The sequence below is a fragment of the Gopherus flavomarginatus genome, chromosome 3, assembly GCF_025201925.1.
Source record: "Gopherus flavomarginatus isolate rGopFla2 chromosome 3, rGopFla2.mat.asm, whole genome shotgun sequence".
Classification (NCBI taxonomy): domain Eukaryota; kingdom Metazoa; phylum Chordata; order Testudines; family Testudinidae; genus Gopherus; species Gopherus flavomarginatus.
This window is the reverse complement of record NC_066619.1, coordinates 185,684,456-185,705,073: the sequence shown is the minus strand read 5'-3', so window position 1 is coordinate 185,705,073 and position 20,618 is coordinate 185,684,456. Positions and strand designations below refer to the sequence as shown.

The 20,618-nt window shown below is 38.5% G+C and overlaps 1 protein-coding gene across 2 annotated transcripts in view; it reads right to left on the bottom strand.

The window, feature by feature from the left end:
- FAT4 (FAT atypical cadherin 4) overlaps positions 1 to 20,618 on the bottom strand; it is a 224,156-nt gene that overhangs the window by 77,824 nt on the left and 125,714 nt on the right. The window lies entirely within an intron of this gene.

Here is a 20,618-nt window from a genome sequence, read left to right as displayed (position 1 = left end):
TAAATAGATTAATTTTTTTTTAAAAAATGCTAAACCCAAATCACACAAGACTCAGCAGATTCGTGCAGACAGTCTTGCATCTAGCAGAATTTAAATCTAGCAGTACTAAATTTAGCAGAAAACCCTGATGTTCTCTCTGCTTTGGAGATTTGGTTTTAGATTTTTTACTCCACTCTTGCATCATATCAATGCTGTCTCTACTGTTATTATTGTCATCAGTGTCATTTATTTGTATTGTGATAGTGCCTTGTGGCTAGGCACTACACACACAAAGGAAAAATTGTCTCTGGCCCAAAGAGTTTACAATATAAGTATATGGCAAGAGACAAGTAGCTAGAGCAGACAGATGGGAGGGCAAGGGAGGAGCATAGCACAAGATGTTATACAATTATGATTAACATAATAAGCTGCAATCACAGAACACCAGCTGCCCAGCCACTGTTCAGTAGATTTCAGCCATCAGAGCAGAGGTGAATTTTAAGGACAAATTTAAAAGATGATGTGAGCTGTAATAAATCCTGTCCCTTCTTTCTCCATAACTTGCCCATTTCTCCCCATTCCCTCCATCAGCCCCTGTGTCCAGGCCCCAATTACTTCTTGCCTCACCTACTGGAGCTTCCTCCTTTCTAGCCATTAAGGTGCCACCCCTTCATTCTCTCCAACAAAATCAAGGGAGGGGAAATCCCACAACACTAACTACAAGTATTTAACAGGAGAAACTTGATAAATGTTGCTATTGTTATTAACAATCATAATTATCTTCTATCATTGGATTTAATCCTGCAAGGTGCTGAGCGTCCTCAATTCCCTGTGGAGTAAACAGAAGCCGAGGGCACCTCATCAGAGGCCCAGCAACGTATAGGATCAGACCCTGATTCATGCAAGCCAACCCACAAGTGCTTTTCTGGATCAAACTATCATTCAAGGCTACTTATTAAGGCAAAACTATCATTAAAGAAGTTGGAGTTCTATCTGAGTAGAAAGTCTCGAATAGGGTCCACAAGAGAAAAAAAAGAATTGTACCGCTTTTAGATTAGAAAGTTATTTTTGTACTACTATGAAATTCCTACATGAAGGAGATATAACCTTTTCACTCATGCCAATAACTTAACCATGTAAAACATAGAAATTAAAATATGTTATTAATGTTATTGAAATAATGTTATTACAGAGTGACCATTTCCCTGCCCTTGTCAAGTGAACCAGTGCCTCAGTTTCCCCTTCTTCAGTACCCCTAAGGTACTCACAGACCACACACATAGTGTTTAAATTGTACAACTCCTTCTTTGGGGGTTAGGTTTACTAATATTGTAAGAAAAAAAGTTTCTGTGCTAAAGTATTCACTCTTTACCCTTGTTGTCTCAGCTCCAAGTTATTTCTGGCCTTTCTCGTTGGGCTTTACGGTCACTTGTATCAGTCCTCTTTGGGTTCACAGGCTCTAGTCCTAAGCCTCCCGCACACTGATGACCTGGGAGGTGGTAGCTTCCTAGCAATTTTTCTGACTTTGGACTCTGCTAGATTAAACTAAGGGTATTTCTTTATATTGTCCCAAAGGGAATCACACGATCCCAAGTCACCTGCCACCTCTGTCATATACTCAAGCTGGCAACAAAAATTCTCCCAATTCTGGCATCCTGTAACAGGGCATGCATGTGGCTAAAGGACCAGTGCCCTGATAGTTTAATAAGTTATTTACAAAATTTAATCATAAAATAATAAATAATAATAATAATAATTAATACTATATCTACTCTGCCTCCCTTCTTCTAAACATCATGTAGCATCTTTGTTAACGCAAAATAATATGAAGAATATTTCTTAATTTTGGAAACAAAGAAATGTTTCACTTTTTATGAAATGCACTATAACAGAACAGATCCCAGGACAGTTTCTGAGGCAGGACAACATCAACAGGAAGAAAAAATTACTATATGAATCACATTACGTATAATTTAGTGTTTTACAGTTAAGTCATTTGAAAAATAACATTTTAAAATCAGCTGGCATCTCAAGGCATGAATCATCAAAAAGGTTCAAGCCAGTTAAACATATTTTATTAGAGCTATCTATCATATATTCTTTAAAAACATTTATTATTGGATTATTGTGAGCTGCCGAGCAGAAATACTTTCTGAAATATCACGAGTATTAAATTCAATATATTTGTGTATAATTGTCTATAAAATGAATTAAGTGATAAAGTTGCTGTAAAACTTAATCTGTCTTAAGATGCACATAAATTAATCATGGGATTTGAATAAGCAACAGTCCTGCAATAAGCAAGAATTTATAAAAAGTAGGAACATGAATTATGAAACAGCTAGTTACACCATAACCGTGAATTATTGACAATAATGTTATATGAAAATCTACGGTAAGTACAAAATTGCAGATGTAAATCAAAGTTTAAATGAAGTGCCACTGTAATACAATATTACGATCAGCTCACTAGAAAATGCTACTCTTACTTCTAAATGCAGTTTCAAATCCTATGTCTAATTTCAGGAATGACTTCCAGGACTATATTTTCAGTGTGCTGCAATGCAGCACACAAGGTCCCGCTATGATTAATGAAAGCTAACTAAGTCCCCACACACCGCTAAAAATGGGGCCTCTTATGATTTTTTTTAGTACTCTTAAAGATATGTCTCTTACCTGAAAGCTATACACTTAAAGATATATATCTGTCTAGCAGAAGAAAAAAAAAATTAAATACAAGCTGTCTAAGCTTGTTAGCTTTGGAAGGCAAGTAAACTAATGTGGAACCATTGATACCTGTTTCTAGCAAGCCAGCAGGCTATCACATGGCATTCCCATAAGATGGACAGGGTGAATTAATGAGCCATTATACCTGAAATTTACTTGTTAGAGTACAGCAAACCAGACTGACTTATATGGATTTTGACCCAGGCCTGTCAAACCTAGAAAATGGAAATGGTCATGGATTTCAGATAACGGCTGAACATATCACATGTACTGTGAGCTGGAATGTTAGAACTCTATTCGCTCTAGTACAGACTGAGCTAGGAGCAGAAGAAAAAAGGAAGTTATAGGTTTCCTTTGCTGCCATACAGGAGACATATTGGCTGGATACAGGAGAATTCACGGTTGGAAATTATATTTTTCTTTACACCTGACATTCAGGTGGACAAGCGAAGCAAAGGGATCGGGTAGCTATAGCAGTGGACAAGAGAACAGTGACTTCAGTGAGCAGCTGGAAACTGACATTTGAGAGGATATTCATAGCCAGATTTACTACTCCTGTTGATGAGCTGATCTGCACCAACAAAAGCAGCAGAAGAGGAAGAGACAAAAGGATTTTATCAACAGTTAGATGGCATTGTAGATGAGATTCCTGGTCATGATATGATTTTAATAATGAGATATATGAATGCAAAAGGTTGGTAGATGACATGGTAAGCAAATGAGCAGCGTTGGACCACATAGCACTGGGGCAGCAAACGATAATGAGGAGAGGTTAAAAACTTGCTGTGAGATGCACAATCTGATTATTGGTGGTAAGTGGTTCCTCACAAAGATATACACAAGGTTATACGGAACTCACCAGTCAGTTAAATTAAAACCCAGATTGACCACATTATTTTTAGTAAAAGGCACTGGGCACTGTTGGATGTTAAGAGTCTATAGGAATACCGAATGTGGCAGTGATCATGTCTACTAATGGAAAAGATTCAGATGAAGTTAAAGTCCAAGAAAAAGGTGACTGCAACTGGAGCTAAATTTGATCTTGATAAGTGAAAGGATAGTTCTGTGAGGTAGGTATAAAAGTTGATGTTTGAAGAACATTTCAGACCACTGATCTGCAATGATGAAGAAATCTCACCACAGACTGGATGGAAAATATTCAAGGAAGTGATACAAAATACAGCTGAGGAAGTTATTGGAAGGCCTAACCAAACAATGAAAACCTGGACAAGCACCAAAACAAGAACACTGAAGGAAAAGTATAGACATTTCAAGATTGCTGGTAAAGCAGAAGTAGTAAAAGCATTGCACAATGTGGTGAATCACAAAAATTGGGCAAGCAGAAGTTCTGGAAAGAAGAGGTTCAACAACTAGATAAGACATCAAGAAAACAAGATATGAAAATGAGGTTAAGTTGTATGGAAGCACAGTCAGGCCAATGATGTAAGTGGTAAGAATGGTCACTGGTGAACTGACAACAAATGCCAAAGTAGTGCTGAAAATATGGAAGGATCATTTTGACAATGTGCAGAACCCTGAAGTTCATCCAGATGCAAGCATTCTAGACATGCTAGAGGAACAGGGCAGCTTGCAAGACAAAATGTATCTCAGCATTAAACTACCATCAGAAAAAGAAATAGGAAAAGAAGCAGAAATGGTGAAGCTGCAGGAATAGACAATATTCCAGCTCAGCTGATAAAAGCAAACAGGACAAGTGTTATCAAAGTATTAGGGAAAACATATATGAGAAGGCATAGAAGCAAGAGAAGGTACTGGGTGACTAGCTAAATGTAATAGTTCTATCAATCCCAAGAAAGGAGATCCTGCTGATTAGAATAATTACAGAGTTGTAAGATCATTATCAGTACTAGGAAAAATCATGATGAAAATAGGTGGCAACAGATTAATGCCAGTTTTAGAGGAAGTAGTAGAGAAGGAACAGTGTGGCTTCAGATCAGGCAGAAGTTCCATTGATCAGATATTCACACTCTGACAGCTGATGGGGGGGCAAGGGGAGTGAGAAGGGGATTAAAGATGTTTGCAGTTTTCATCAACTTCACTAAGGCTTTTGATTCAGTTTGGAGGAAAGTAGTAATATCTCCTGGAGTTCCAGATATGATAACTGCAATTATAAAAGTTATGTACAAAGACTCCTGTAGTACTGTAAGAACTGGAGGATAATTAAGTAACTAGTTCAAATCAAAGTTTGGTTTAAGACAAGGGGCCTGGAATTGCAGTGTTCATCATGTTTTTAAACTGCACATTAAGAGTGAGAGAGTGGGAGGGTGTGACATTGGGTAAAGAGTGAAACTCTTTAGCTTCTGCAGATGACGTACAACTAACACACACGTTTGAATTAATGATACTTTTTGCTTTCTTGGAAAATTGGTGTAGTCGACTTGAACTTACAACCACTTTATCTCCTTCTCATTTATTGTATCTTGGAAAAGGGACAAGAGATATGAAATGAAGCAATGAAGTCACAGAACAAGAAAAATCTTATATGTACCTAGGAAGCTTGATCAGTGCCAAAGATGAGGTTAAAAGGAGATGTACTTTAGCTACAAGTGCTGTATGAAATTATGAACTGATGCTTTTTCACCTGAAACCAAACATAATATTATCAAAACAGTGTACTAACAATATAACTGTTTGGAAACAGATACATTAAATGAAACAGACATCAAAAGACTGTAGATAGTAGAAATGAGAGTTCTTTGGAAGATGGCAGATGTAAAATGGAATGATTTTAAGAAAAAGTTAGGAGAGTAGGCTCCTCTGTGAAATCGGACTATGGATTGGCTGCAATCAAAAAGATTACAACAGTGGAGACATTGTAGAAGACAAACAGCTGACAGGATACCAAAGAAAATAACGCAAATGTAACCAAAGACAGTAGACCTAGAGGTCAACCATCGACTAGATGGTAGGATATCAGATGCAGAGGCATGACCTGGCTGGGCTAAATGGAGGAACAAAACAAGGACAGGAATGAATGATGGTGCTGTACTGCTTCCCATCTCTGTACAGGTGTTTTTGGATGAGAAGATGATGATGATGGGTGTGTATGGTGGGGGAGGAGGAGTGGTTCCATGCCTTTTTAATGCAAAATACATTGATTTTTATCTACAGCAGTGGCTCCAAATCTTGACTGTGAATAGGGAAAGTACCATCTGTATTCAGGAAAGCACTAAGGAACATGCTAAAAATTAAAATTGATGTAACACAATAGTGAATCAGGCCCAAATATTGCTTTCTTACACAAACAAAACTGCTAGTAGTTTTCATGTTAAAAGTGAACTGAAAATATTTTGTTTTGTAATGAACAATCCTGTGAGGTGCCGAGTTCCTCCAGAGAGATGCTGAATGCCCTCAAAAGATTTTTTAAGCCAACAGGAGTGATCACTCTCCAGGATCAGGCTCTCCCTAAGATTGTCCAAACTTTTTATTTAATTTATCATGCATCTTTGATTCCCCTCTGCTGCCTTCTGCCCAGTAATCAAGCTCCAGTCCATATCCTAACATTCTAACCTCTGGACAACCACAAACAATTGCCCTTTAAAACACCCCAAACAATCTATCTAAACAATATCTCAAAAACCAACAGTGCTAACAAATAGAGCTTTATCTCATTGGAACAACAAGATTTCTTGCTTCCCACTTAGAACTCATTCTGAGCCCTGGAAGGTCCTGAGATTCTAGAGCTTAAAATCATGGCATACAGGGGTGTAGACGAGGTATCTTAGGTCATTTTTAGAGGTTTGTGATTCCATTTAAATCAACTGGACTCCTGATAATGAAGCAAGCATGATAAACAGTAACAGTGACAAGAGACTTCTCTGCAGAGGACTCCTTCTGCCCAATCCCTGTATGCCCATGTACTCACACTTGGACCACATGAACCAAATTTTGTGCAAACCTCAGTAAGGTTGCATAGGGTGAGAGAATGTCAGAATGTGGCCTATTGTCAGTAATTTATCGTAATGTTAGTAATATTTTGGTTTATTTTCAATCTTTTTAAAAATGGTATTTCTTTGAGGGTGCCTTCTTTTTTGAGAATGTTTCTATAGTGTTTTATCATCACATTTTTTCAAAACAAAAAACACATGGATCCTGCAATAGCACAGAATATCCAGGTTGAAAGGTTTTACTCAGGAGGAGAAAAAAGTCAGGCATTCATTGGATAATTAATAAAACACAGGCTTTTAATGTTAACACTGACTGAAGAAATGTAGATGATTAGAATGACAGCTTAAGCAAATCTTTAAAATCTGGAGGAATAGATTAGTTTTTAATTTGCTATGACTTTGAAATTTCAAAGCCTGGTTAACATTACCAGTGGTCTATGTGAAAGCCAATATAAGAGTTTACTTTCTATTTGTCAGTCACTAAGAATCAAACTTATATAAATTTATAAAAAATAAATTCAGACAAATGCCCGCAGAAGATCCTCATGTAATCTGGGATTGTTTTAGAATGTTTTGATAACCTCAGTAATAAAAAGTACTGAATTCAGAAAGATAAGCATTTTACATTAATATATTTACAACAACAACAACCACCACCCCCAGGCATATAAGAAAACAGTTGGATGGGGAGGAGTGATAGGGAAGACAGCAGGTAGGTCTCCTCCAAATCTCTGGGGAAAACTGGTGCACATTACAGACCAAGGTTGCTGTGGCTTGTGCCATTTTCCCCCTATGTGCAGTGAACTTTTAAAGGAAGTTCCAGGGCTGGCACAAGCATGGGAGCTGTGAAGAAGCTATATTACCAAGAAGCTACAGGGAATCTGGAGGGTGGGCAGCTGTGCAGAAGCAAGGTGCTCTTTCTGCTTCATGCTACTTATACCAACCTCAGATGTACTTTTGGAGGAGATCTATCAGCGGCCTTCTTCTACTCCACATGCAAACATTTTCTTCTGGCTGGTCTCCCATGATATGCATGCATATCAGAAAATCTTCAGCTTTAGACAGTGAAATCACCCACATTTTTCCATAGGAGGAAGGGGGAACAAACAGTGACTCCCTCCACCATACAGAATTGTAAGGAAACTAACTGCAGGTAGGTTGTAGTAGACACAGTACAGGTAGGTATAGTTTCATCTCACAGAATTTCCACTCCACACAGCCAGAATAACAAACACAGAGAAAAAAAATGACATGGACAGAAATGAATGGTGGTGCTGTACTCAGTTATGCCTCCATTTTGCTTTAATACTCATGAGTAATGCAGTCACACCAAATGTATGGAACTAAATATTTCCTCCCTTTCACCATTAGACATTCTTTCTGCACATATGTACATTTAAAGATACACAAAAGGAGAGATCACTGTAGTTATATTTTCTGCTAATTACTATATGGTTAGTGTGAAACAACACCTGTTATCTTCATCTGGTTTAATTCTGGAACACATGGGCAGAGTAAGCTCTTTTGACCTACTGTAATGCTCAAGTACATGACAGTGTTTTCTCTAACATATGTTCAGCTTTAAATACCATAGTTGCAGTTTGGCATGGAAGGAGAAATGATTACAAAAATGTTTAGTGAATCTGGATTGACAGAAGAAAACAGTCAGAGGAGATTGACAAATACCAGGCAAGGCAACTCCTGAATATGTTAATAGAAAGTTTAGCAAAACACCTCAGTTATATGGTGAAGTTATATATACAGCATAGAGAAAAACAAGAAAATACAAAAACAGAAATATGCTGTTTAGTTTGTGATCTACACATTGTTCATTTAAAAATATGCACAGGTTCTGGGTCTTGTCATTTGTGACATATTTTACAATTTTGGAAATAATGAAGCTATTATTCCTTTCAAAACTCAGAAGCCTGAAGTCTCTGTAAGTACTAAAATATCACAATTAAGTGCTAGAAAATTGACAATAGACTTGTAAAAAAAAGTACAGACACTTGCTTTACCAAAAGAACACAGAAAGATTAAGTAAAATAAAATGAATAAGACCAAATGACTAACTAAAGTTCAAACTGCAAGCAGATTACAATTTTTCATAGGCCCCCGTAAATTAAACACATCATTATCCTGAAACATGGAAAGCAATTCAAAAGAAATGGAATTTTTGCTTAACTGAAATCTGTTGCTTTGCAACAAAGCTGATTTCATTCCTGCAGTCAAATATTCAGTGAATGGGTCCCAGACTCGAAGTTGTGTGTGTTATTAGAAAGCATTAACTTTTTCATGAAGTAAATGAGGTTTTTCTCACAGCGGAGCAGCCAATCTTTCTAAACACATTAAAAGGCAGACAGGGTCCACTGCTCCATGTTGGTGTGTTTTTAAATAATTATGGAGATGCTGTAACCTCTTCACAGTAAAGTCTGCAAACAGCATTCATTATGAAGCTGTATATTAGTGTTCATGTAACTCAGCTTGGAATAAGAATTTGGCTTAAAAACTCTCAATTTTACCCTGAACACAAAGGAGAATGTATATACAAAATCTGAAGGAAATTTTGGGTTATCGGTCATTAAAAGTTACCTATTTTTGAAAAACTGACTTTTATCTTCCTCTAGCTCCAAAACAGTTTTTCATTATATCTTCAAAATTTCATGTAGTTAAATCCCTTTCAAAACTTGTGAACCTAATATATTTGTATTAAAAAATTGTATCTTATTAATGACTTTTGTTGTGGATGGTTTGGGAGCCAGTCCTGTTTCCACCAATGTAACAGGTGACAGCTAAGGGATAACTTCCTTTAGCTCAAGATGTAAAGGCAAAATTCAAGAATGTACAAAGAACCTAGTTGGTGACACAAGCAAGAGCCATTTTCCCCAGTGAGATTTGGTGGTGGAATGAGAAAATTTGAAAGCTGCGAAGGAAAAGAAAATGTTTTAAGCTTTGGCAAGCGACAATCCCACAGCAGGATTTTCAGGGGTACAAAAAAGCCAAAAAGATAAAGAAAAAGTAAAAGGTGGCAGACTCTAAAGCTAAACTCAAGGAAGGCTTATACGTCAATCTTGAAATGAAGGAGGATGAGAAAGAAACATTTAGATTGGCAAAGACCTGCAATAAGAAAAGTAAAGGTATTAGTGAGATCAAAATAATTAAAGATGAAAGTGGAATGAATTAATCAATGAGAATCAGATTAAGGAAAGTGGAGAAATTACTTTGAAGGCTTATGAATGAACAGAATCCAAGAGAACCCTGCCATATGATAAAACCAAACCAGGGTGTGGTGGCACCAGTCCTAGAAGAAGTTGCAGAAGCATCAAGCAACGTGAAAAATAAGAATGTTCTCAGATGCACAACCATGGAAGTGCCTGGAGCAAGCAGGTGTAAACATATTGACACAGTAGTTTTAATTGTGTTGTGACAGGGCTGGGCTTGCTGGCGATACAGCCCAGTGGTTAGGTCCCTGGATCACAACTCTCCCATTTGTAGTATCCCCTGCTGATGACCACTCTGGCATGGCAGTGGATAGTAGATAGTAATTCAGACCTCCAGCCAGATCACTACTGAGGTCTATCCCTTTCTAGGGTAATCGAGTCCAAGAAAGTATAAATCTCCAGTATCATCCAAAAAGGAGTTTCTAATCCAACTCCAGACCTCAGAAGTCCTCACACCCTTATTTCAGAACTTCCAATATCTTTACCTCGCCTTCCCCCTTATCTCAAAGGGGCAGGGGAGCTTGGGCCCTCCCTCACTACAAGGCTCTCACTAAGCAGTATCAAGCTTCCCTGGATCACTTCCTGCCACTCAGTTTCTCAGTGCAGGGTGTGGTCACAGCCTCACAAACAATCCAAGAAAAAACAGAGCAAAGGATTCCTTAATCCTTAATAACAAATTAATCCCTCCCCTGGGGCCTGAGGTAGCTGCTGCTTGTGAGCTCTTCTTCCCTGCAGCAAGGACTCTTTCGGGGTTCTCATGATAAGTCCATCCCCCTATTTTATCTGCTATTCTCCCTTTTCTGAGCTGTCTGGCTATCTTTTAAATTCCTCATCTGTGGTGCGATGAGCCAAGGCAACTTGGGCACAGAATTGGCCCTTAACTTCTTCTATCCTCATGTGGGGTTTATACACCCAGTAACAAGGTGGTACCAATTACAGGGGGTGGGAAAATGAGAATCCAGGCTTAGATAATTTGGGCATATGAAAATAAGATCAGAAGAATATATAGGAAACAAGCTTCTTAAACTTAAATATGTAGGGTACGAGAAGGGTTGGAAGGCCCAAAACTAGATGGATGAATCTTATACAAAAGGATGTGATTAACTGTGAAGTTTCTGATGAACTGCTTCAAGACAGACTAAAGTGGAGAAGATGGACTTGAAGAGCCAACCTCACATGGGTGGGAGTAATGCTTGAAGAAGAGCTCTAAGAGATAAAGACTTAGATTTCAGAGCTTTATAAATAGATTTCTAGTTCCAATTCTGAAGGTGGTGGTTTGTTATGAGAGGTTGCATTTAGAGTATTTTTAAGGATCCATGTTATTAAGTATCATAAAAGTGAAGCATTTCCTGGGTTCAGTCAGAGAAAATCTGAAATTTTACTCAGAAGGAACAAAATTAGAGAAAGTCACCAGGAAAGTAAATTTAACTCCCATGAAAAATGTCAAGGGTTTGGGGAAAAGTATTGTCCTAAATTGGGATAAGAAACCAAAAGCTTGAACACTTTCATGGGAGTGAAATTCTGCAATATTTCTTTTAGGAAACATTGGAACATTCCTACAATTGGAACATTTTGGTGTTTCAGAAACAAAATACGCTCCTGGGAGCCCTGATGCCTTTGCACTTTGGCCAACGAGCCAGGGAAGCAGGCAACCCTACCGGCGGGCTGCTGGGGAGGTGCATAGGCAGGCAAGCATCAGGAAAGCTGCCTGGTTTCCTTTGAAAGGTTAATTGAAATCGACAATTCCCATAGAATGTTTTGATTTCAATGAACTGGCATTTTTCCAACAGAATATTATTCCAGAGGAAAATTTCTGACCAGCTCCAGCCAAGGTTCTATGGAGCAAGGTCTGAGACCCACCACATCATATAATGTAGCTCATTTGGACTAACACTACTACCTAATGTTTTACATTTGTGTGAGGTGATATATACATGAGAGGAGGGGTTATTGTGTTATTTCTGTTTTATAATCCTTTTATTTTTTTAAAATAAAAGTGTATTTGTTTTTATAAAAAAAATGATCTTATAACTAGTGTCTATGAACTTTGTCTGCATCAAACTGAGGTTTCAGTTGCCTGTGTGATTAAACAGGAGAACTGAAGGTAAGAAATTACAACCAGAGCTCAAAATTCAAAGGGATTGCTGCAGAGCTGGATGAGCTCAAGGGATAGGGTTAACCTCTCACAACCTAATAGTTTCAGAGTTTGTCAGAAAATTCTTTAGTCACTAAAAAGACAACTGGTTCAGGGAAACTAAAAGATAATTATATTGGTTAATCTGAAATCCTTATAAAATTACAAAGGCACTAGGGCCTTTGCGTCCTACTCTGAAATCTTGGATTGAGAACTTGATCCTCTAGAAATATATCAGACCATCATTGTCCTGGACACCACAGGAAGAAAGGGAAGAAACCAGGAATGTTGTTTAACTTGGCTGTGACTTTATTAAGTAATACATCTAGGAACTTCATGGAAATAACTTGTCCAGTGCAGGTCATCCTTCCTTTTGTAATTTGTACTACCTGGAGAAAGGCTGCTGCCAGCTCCCCACCCCATTAACCTGGTCCCAGAACCACAGAACAGACCCTTACTCCCTTCATTCAAGGGTTGTCTCTCTATTGTACCAGATATTAGGAGCACCAGTCCCATCCCTCAGCTTGCTTAGAAGATAGGTTTCATAGCGGTAGCCGCGTTGGTCTGTATCAGCAAAAGCAACAAGGAGTCCTTGTGGCACCTTAGAGACTAACAATTTTATTTGGGCATAAGATTTCATGGGCTAAAACCCAATTGTTTAGGAGATGCTTTTCCTAATCCATTTACAATTCCAGTGTATGAGGGAACTAGATCCTACTGATTGATCACACCTGCACTGGGCACCTGCCAAAATGCACCAACATGAACACCTCCAGTATAACGCAGGCAATAAAACTTCCCCAATCATTATTCCTAGAGCATATAAATATCCAATCTCGATTTTAAAATTGTTGGTGATGGAAAATCCATCACAACCGTTAGTTGATTGTTCCAGAGATTATTTACCCTTACTGTTAAAAATTTACACCTTATTTCCAGTCTGATTTTGTCTAGCTTCAATTTCCAGCCATTGGGCTGAAGAGTCCATTATCAAATACTTATTCCTGAAGTAGGTTTTTACAAACTGTGGTCATGTCACCTCTTAAGCTTCACTGTTAAGCCAAATAAATTGAGCAACTTGAGTCTATAACTACAAGGTAGGTTTTCTAAACCTTCAGTCATTCTCATGGTTTTTCTCTGAACCCTCTCCAATTTAACAGCATCCTTCTTGAACTTTGGGCATCAGAACTGGACACAGTATTCCAGCAGCACCAGTGCCAAACTCAGATGTAAAATAAACTCCCTCCTCCTATTCAATATCTACCTGATAATGCAACCAAGGATCACACTAGCCCTTTTGACCATGAAAGAGAAAGGCTGGCAGGGTCTATTTAGAGCCATGACTAGTGCTGGCCCATACTGTGCAAGCTCCCCACAATAATGTCTGTAATGGGTTTGCGACCTAAACAGATGCCAGTTAGTAATTTGCTGCAATCAAACTCAGATCTCCTACAGTGAAAGGCTTGGGCATTAATCTATCATATCATAGAGCCCTTAGAACTTTTCTGTAATCTAATGATGCATAAAGTGCAACTCATTTGGGATGCTTCTGAGAGAAGACTGATATGCATAGTAAAACTACAGCATTTTTACCCAGAATTATGTTAAGCTTCCCAGCAAAAAGATGCATTTTGAAAAAAAAAAGAAAAGAAAAATAGAAAGAGCCTTTGGGGCAACGGTTCACATGCACTTGTAAAACATGCACATCTTCATTTGTTCATATTGTGTTTAAGTCACTGAGGCTGCAATAGGTGAAGATACATGTTTGTGGGCACAAGGGGTACATACTACAAATGGCCTCAAAGACTCAACATTTTTAACAAATAAAATTGAACTTAAACAATGAGACGAACTTAAAAACATGTTTTTAAACCAACAATTACTTATTCTTTAAGTCGTTGTAGACAGCAAATATGGGGGAGGCTGGTTCCCTTAGAAACGGCTGACCGAGTCAATTTGGTCTGCTTATGACTCTTGTGTATCCCACAGTGAGCTCCCTTTAATCATGGTTGCATGTTATTGAATTGTACTTTAAAAATATCACATACAACTGGTGAAGATTAACCTTCAGGATAAGTATTCATGCCATATGTTCATGTTTTACAAGTCTTATCCTAGCAATTAAGCTTCCTGAAATTGTCGTCCTGGAGGTGAAGAATTAGCTAACAGACTTCCAATTTATAAGGTGTAATGTGCTGTTTAAGCAGGGTTTAAGATCACTATGACTGGAAAATTTTAATAGTTTTTAAAGAGCAGGACATTTTCCTTGCATAGCACTGTTACCACTCAAGTATTTATCTTCTTATTCTTTCAAGAGGATGAAGTATTCTCTCTCTCTCTCTCTCTCTCACACACACACACACACGATTTCCCACAGTTGGCAGTTTCCAAACCCACTGGCACATTTGTCTCAGTTTCATGTAAAAGTGACATATCCATGAAGAAAGTATTCTTAAAACACTTTCTGCCTAATATTTACAAAGCTAAGTATAGCGTATGGAGTAACATTTAGGCAAAAGATGCAACTACAGCAGCTTAGGAATGTAACAGTTTACATTTCCAATAGCTTTATAATTCTTGCCTGCCTTTGGACTTCCTGAGTATCAAGAGCTATGATTCTAGCCTACTTTCCTAAACTATAAGCAATACGGTATTAGAGAGAGAAGGGCCTATTTAGATACATTTTCAAAAAAAGATATACCTGCTTTGCATACCTAAAACTGGCAAGTCTATATAAAACAAACAAGATGGCGCTCATGACAGCTCATAGTTGGAAATCTTCACTTCATGCCTTTATTCTTTTCAATCAATATTGTATAGTATTATGGTGAAACCTGAACTACCTGATATATATTTAAGAGGCAATGCCAATATCAGTTCTCACTTTGTCACCATGCTTACTTGGAACATTCTCAGTAAATTGATGATGATGAGCCATCCTAAACACATGCCTATCCAGCACAGAATGAACAAAGCTTTATTGTAACACTGTGCACTACTGGTTGGCAGGAGTAAATGTATTAACTTAAGTTTGTATGTGTGAGATGATGTGGTCATTGCTGTTCTCCTTGTTTCATGGAATTGTATCTGTTTTGCTAAGAACCCTACAAATGACTGTAAACTGATGTTGGCATCTGACTCAATTTTTATGCTCTGCTGGTGACTGTATGCTTAACTTGATCAGGGAAAGGGACAGACTATTAATGATAGAAGTGGATGTCTGTTGGGGGTTATACCTGGGGAAAGCACAAAGGAGGGAAGAGAAAGTGGGTATCTGGAAACAAAGAAAAGGGTGAAAAGCAACTGGCTAAAAGGTAGAGGTGTATTAAGGGTAAAACATATTACTCTCTTCACATTGTTCTGCAGATACATTATTGCATATCATTGTGTCCTACTCAAGCTTGCCATATGCTATGGTAAACTTTTTGTGGTCTCTTATGTGCATATGTGCTGGCACTCAAGGGATTTGCCGAAGCAAATCTACAGGAAACTTGAAAAATCAGCTACAGCCAGCTGAGGAGTGAAAGAACTGTACTTTCCTCACAGTGGAAGCTCTCTAAATTCCTTATGGTAATAAATAATATAGATTGAAATAAATGAGTAGAAACACCTCCACACAGTAGCTACTTCCTTTGGGAAATATACAGTAGCAATTCACTTTGTCTTTTGTATTATACTATAAATGGTACTTAGTATTTCCTTTAGTCTAGCTAAACATACTTACTGCAAATTGACCTTTACAAATAGACAAATCTCTTTTAATCAGAAAATGAAAGCAAATGACAAATATTGACTAGTAAGCTAACCCATAAAAGTGAATCACACCAGTATTCAGTGTTATTCTTAGGTACTCCTGTATGCACCCCAGGCTGCCTGGCAAGGTAGTGTCATATACAGAAGTATCTGTGAGCACTTTCTTTTTACAACTTTCTGCAAAGTTTTCCTTTGGGAATTTTTCCTGATGGTGAATGGCACTCATTAACTGTTTGTTCTCATGTATTAGTTGGTAATGGAATAACCCTCATCTGTTGAGAGGGAAGACCATTTGCACTTGGGAATCAACCTTCTTAGGTTGTGGTAAATCAACCTCAAAGGGCATATTTTTCCTTGAAAAGGCATGTTCTCAACTACTTTCAAGTGAAACTAGCAGAAATATTTAAGAAATAATACATGTTTCTGTTTATAGACTAGACAATTTTCTTGATTAAGGGCACAGTTAGAAAAAAAGGCTTAAGCCTGGATCCTCCCGTGGGAGTTAGGCACCCAAATACCTTTGAGGATCTGTGCCTTATTTGTCTAGTGGAAAAAATCTTAGGGTATTTCTAATTATAATGCTAAAATATGTATAGAGTAATTAAATTTCTAGCTGCATTATTCGTCCTAGTCTTATGATTCTCTCAGCCCATAAAATAAAAGAGAAGCCTACAGCAGATTGACCTCATTATGATTCAGGCTGTCTTATTTAAACCAATTATGGGATATGAATCTGTGCCAAATACAAAAATCTATTTTTGTCTCTCTTGCACACCTTTTGGAACTGAAAAACAGAGTTAGTTTAAAAGATATGGGTTGATCTAAATAAATTTACATATTTTTTGCTGTGGAAGAGATCAAAACAGAGAATAACTCCCTAACAAGCAGTCAGGCCGAAGCAGTTCATTCCATTTGAAACTCACTTTTTTCAAATACCTTGTCAAATGCTGATATATTTAATCACCTTTTCACAATCTCAACAGAAAGGACTCACTTTATAAGGAGAAACGTTGGAAAGGGTAGTTGGACACTAAACATTCACAGCGAGATTTTGAAAAGCTCTCAGATTTGGCCTACAAGCTCAGTTTTACCTTTGATTTTAATGGAAACAGAGTTAGGTCAACACTGAGTGTTCTGAAAAGTCCCATCCTTACTATGAGTTGATGGGTGATTTGCATAACAATGATGGCCTGGCTCCAAATTGAGGACCCAGTCCTTTAATCCTTATTCACATGAAGCTGGATTACATGTCTTGTACATTGCCTTCTGAAGGGAATACTACAGACTTTGCCTTCCCTGAGAGTCTCAAGGGGAGAGTTTGTGCCCCTGAGGCTCTTTGAAACACAGGGAGGTGAACTTTGGTCCATCCAGTTGCTCCCCCTGGAGCATCAGTCCACTCTGCCCATGGCCCAGCTTCCTCTACATGCCTTTTTGGGCTATTTGCTTGCTGGAAGAGGAAAGGGCAAATAGTTTCTGCTGACAAGGATAGCTCTGATGTGTGGCCATTGCATGGGCTGTGCAAGGAGGTAAACTCCTCGCATAATCTCCTGCTGCACATATATAAAAGCCTATGTTAATGGATCACAACTTCTATGGAGGTAACCTTTGCCCACCCGCATGCTTGAAAGGAAGAATGCAAATCTTCATCACAAAGATTCTCTATAGCCAAACATATTAATCAAAGCGGTATACCAATAACTGCTAACTATAACAAGCAATCCACTCTCATTGTTTTTCAGAGTAGTGTTAAACCTACATGTAATCAGGTTGCTAGTTTATTTTGAAATAGAAAAAAAAACACATGAACAAGGCTTTGCATTAGCAGCTGCATATCTGGTTCTAGCTGTGCTGTGCAGTAAGATACCATTCTGCAAATGCAAGATGATGCAGTTGTAGTTCATTTCAACAGTAGATTGGGGCAGCTATCAGGTTTCCAGATGTGCTACTCAATATCCATGCAATTAACAAATAAAAGGATGGTGATGGTTGGAATGCTAAAATTTTCTCCACAATAACATTCAAAGAGTTAAAGAAGTTGAGATAAAGCTGCCGCTCCAATTTTTGTCACACTGCCAGAGTTTAATGTCTATCTATCTCTGAATTTCCACCAGATGGAGCAAAAAGTAAACCCTTTCTTCTCCCATCAAATTTGCCTTAAAGAAAGGTCAACTAAGCCAAACAGTGATTTATGTGCTAGAAACAGACCCATAAAAATACTTTTGAATGGTTGCATGTTGGTGTCTTGGTAAACATGCAACTAGAGTTTTTGGAGGAGCATCTGCAACACCATCACATTATTCTAAAATTCATCATTTTGCCTGTAACTCCCACTTATAAATCACATCTGTGCATTCACGTATTCTGATTGGTGGCATATGCTGTAAGAGGGGCTCTCTAATTCAGAACAAAGGGGACTTTGGGGTTAAATCCTGCAAGGTGTTTAGTATGACTGTGAGGTTCTAAAACTTCAAGAACTGACTAAATATGAGTTCACAATGCTCACAACTTCTTAGGCACTGGGAAGAATTTGTTCCTAGATTAAGAAGTTGTTAGGGAATGTGGCTAGTGAAGACAAGAATGATGGCTGGAGATGTAGGGACTAAAACAAACAGGAAATATCAATAACCTTATTCCTATTATTAGTTCAGATTGTCAGAGTACTTCTGGAAAACTGTGCATGAAAGTGTATTGAAAGAAAAAATAATAATTATTATGCAGAAACAACTTGATGTTCAACTGGCATTTAGTAACTATTTTAAAGTGCCAGATTGTGGCCTGGCCTGAGCAACCATATGGGGCATAAGGAGGCTAAGACATTCACCTGTTCAACACACGCTCTTGCGCTGCCTCCCTAGATCTCTATTCCTTCCACACGCACATGGCCAGGGAGCGGATAAAGAGGGGCAGAAAATGACTAGCACCTTGGCTCCACCCTCACTATATGTTGATTAGTGCAGCTGACTGGAGTGGAAGAGGAGTAACCTGCTATCAGTAAGGACTGTTAGCAGATTATTACTCCCATGCAGAAGGAAGAGGAGTACAGGGAAGGAACTTTTCTCCAAAGTGCAATTCCTTTCCTGTGCTCCTGAGTGGTACAACTGTCTTGCACTTATTAAATGGGTAGTGCACAAGGTGCAGTGTGGCTCTACATGTTCACAAAGGGCCTAATTTTGCCAGCCTTATTCCAAATGAATAACACCTTACTCCACAAAATACTATTCTGCATGAGTAAGGGTATCATAATCTGGTCTTCAGTGTATATGGGACACTTAAAAGCCAAATCTTGGCCTCTGAGCTCTGAGGACTGCTGTGAGGGTGTTGCCGAGTATTAGCAGTTCAGTAGAACTGTTCTGAGGCATTCTGCCTGTTCAGGGTAGGCACAGATAGATTGTCTCAGGAAGCACCACAGGAAGTGTCATGCATGACTTCCTTACATCTGTTGCAGATAGGAGCAGCATGTGCTCTGCCAGTACCTGCTATGAAGGATAACAGGTATTCAGGTTGGGATCATGGCTAATACCAAACTGGCTGGCTATGACTTTGGGGACCCTGGAGAACGACGTGGCTCACTAAATCAGCCCATAGCCTAAATATTCAGGGGACACCAGCAGAAGTGCAGTCACAAAACAACAACATAGGGAAAATAAACATGAAATTGCATGAATTTTACAGGTATGCTGAAGGGACATCCACAGGACAGTACGCAGTTGAGTTTTCTTAGTAGTTGTGTCTATGAGTGTCAGGTGTCTATTCTGCCTACCCTTACATGGATTCACTGAGAGAGGAAAGGACAGGGCTTGGGCAGGCAGAATTTTGCCTTTGACGTGCTCCTCATAAATTTTCAGATTTAATTTCATCTGGATATCGAAAGAGATTTTCATTAGCAACAAAATGAAATAAGAGGTACTTTATTAAGTAAGATGCTACTTGCACTGCTAAAAGCAAATCCAAAGGATTGTTTTTCTGATGAATTTCAGAAAGATGACTTTTTTTCAAGGTTTCAGCTTGCACTGCTTTCCGACCCAGCTTGAGTGCTCACTACATAACACACTACTGGAAACAAGCTGAAAACCAGAAGCAAATCTTAACAGATAAAATACAAAATGCTTCAGAGAGACAGAGCTACTATAGGTAGAGAATTGGGCACATTACTCCTGTTATTGCTAAGTAGAATTATGTTTCTACATTTATATCAACTGATTTAACAGGAATCCCCTAGAATTTCACTGTGCTTAACTAGGCAAAATTTGTAAAGAGATTTAAGTATTTATTGTTATTATGGTCCCATTTAAGTCAAATGAAGTATCTGCGCTGGCTCTGAAGCTCCCATTGGCTGGGAACTGCAGCCAATGGGAGCTGTGGGGGCAGTGCCTGAGGGCGGAGGCAGTGTGCAGAGCTGCCTAGCTGTGCCTCCACCTTGGAGAAGCAGGGACTTGTCGCCGCTTACAGGGAGCCACTCAAAGTGAGCACCACCCAGATCTGGCACCTCACAACCCTTCCCGGGCCCCAACCCCTGCCTTGAGCTCCCTCCTGCACCTCTGTCTTAGTTAACTGGATTTTTTTACTTACCTGCACCCCTCGTTCCCCCAACATGTCGGATAAAAAAGCTTTTACTGTTATGAAATTTTATGGTAAGAACACTTGGATTCTGCAGCAAATTCTGTGGCTGTAGAATCCAGACATCCATGTAGGCATCTAAAAACTAGGGTAAAATTCTGGTCCCAGTAAAGTCAATGACAAAATTCCTATGGACTTCACTGGAACCAGGATTTCATTCTAGGTGTGTTCATATAACTTAAGGTCTTTAACTTTACACATCATAACTATAAACAATACACAGACTTCAAATATGTTTCTATATACCAAAATGAGGCTTTGCAAAGCTTGCAAATAGCA